Source organism: Morone saxatilis, unplaced genomic scaffold, assembly GCF_004916995.1.
Source record: "Morone saxatilis isolate NCDOM2014 unplaced genomic scaffold, NCSU_SB_2.0 Contig21, whole genome shotgun sequence".
In the NCBI taxonomy this organism is placed as follows: Eukaryota; Metazoa; Chordata; class Actinopteri; family Moronidae; genus Morone; species Morone saxatilis.
This window is the reverse complement of record NW_023339774.1, coordinates 730,568-732,014: the sequence shown is the minus strand read 5'-3', so window position 1 is coordinate 732,014 and position 1,447 is coordinate 730,568. Positions and strand designations below refer to the sequence as shown.

At 36.4% G+C, this 1,447-nt stretch overlaps 1 protein-coding gene across 1 annotated transcript in view; it reads right to left on the bottom strand.

Annotated features, from left to right (window-relative positions):
• The window catches only part of LOC118332434 (solute carrier family 12 member 2-like), a 37,705-nt gene that overhangs the window by 2,558 nt on the left and 33,700 nt on the right, over positions 1-1,447 (bottom strand).

Below are 1,447 nucleotides of genomic sequence, written 5' to 3'. Positions count from 1 at the left end.
GTCATCCTCCATAAAAGGAGACATTTTACAATAATTGTCATCATTTACATGGCCTAAAAATAGTAAATGTTGCCATTAAAGATCATGGATAAAGTTAAAGTTGAAGCTGGATATGTGCTTGGGTTAAAGAATGGGAGTTAGCAGCCTGTTAGACTGGAGACCAGAGGGTTATACCAGCTATTAGGGACCATGTTTATTTACCGAGTACCACAGAAACTAAACTAGTGGGATTTTAGTGATGGGATACAGCCAGACTGTGTGTGGTTACACAATGACAGAGTCTAAAACAAATGACAGGACATAAAGGGTACATTGATGGTGCCGTTGCTCTCAGCCCCATGCAGGGGTTTTATGTGTCCCTGAGAGTGGGGAGAGATTGGCCCTGAAGTGGCCAGAGCACCAAATGGGGTTTGTGGTTGCAGAGGCAGTAAAATCCATTATCTGTATTACTGCTTGCCTTTAATTGAGTCATGTACCATTTAAGTCCATGTAATTATTTGACCTGCTGGTAGCAATTAAAATCAGAGAGAGAATCTGTACCTGGAATTCTGCTAGAGCTTTAGTATTGAGGGGGGGAAAAAAGCACAGAACTCAATATAAAAAGAAAATCAACTATACACATTTCATTCAGCTTTTCACCACAGGATAAAAAGATCACATCACCCAAATTACAAAAAATTTAAATATTTCCTCTCTTACCTTCCATTCTGACAGATAGTTTGAGTTTCATTTGTCCAGGTTTTGAGGTATCTTTGTCTAAGATATCTGCTTCCACACAGGTAAATGAATGGATTCTTATTTCTTTTTTTTTTTTTTTAGAAATTCACTCTGCATAATTCAACTCTTTTAATTAAGGTGAAGGTTCTATAGCCTTTTACTAATATAAATTTGGTACGGATTCTCTTTATTGAACCCTCCTCAAATCTAGCTTTCAGTATTCACAAGTAACTAAATGTATGAATAACATAAGTTAAGTATGTTTAATTTAATTTTGGCCTTTCGTCAAGTCAGATGGGCAAAAAAAAATATGTTTATATAAGCTCACAGGTACGGACACAGGGAAAAACAGGATTGTGCAGGCTATTATCTTAATCAGCTAGTATTATCAAGCCTAATCAGCCAGCAGGGATTTTTCGGTGAAAGCTGGCCAAGGAAAACAGCCCAACTACAACACAAGGTACGAGGCATGTAATTATGGAGAGAGTATATGTCTCAATATTTTCGTATTAATGCAAACATATACCGGCAAGTGCCACGGCATATAATTGTGCAAGCGCAAGATCAGAATTCCGTGACTTGTAAATTATTAGGTATTTTGCATGCAAAGATGTATATGAATTTTTAATTCAAATAGATGTTTGGAAACTTTAGCAAGAATTAATTAATCATACCAATTTGTCAAAAAAATTAGTGAGTAATCTGAACTAGTCTCCGCATGTGCATACTG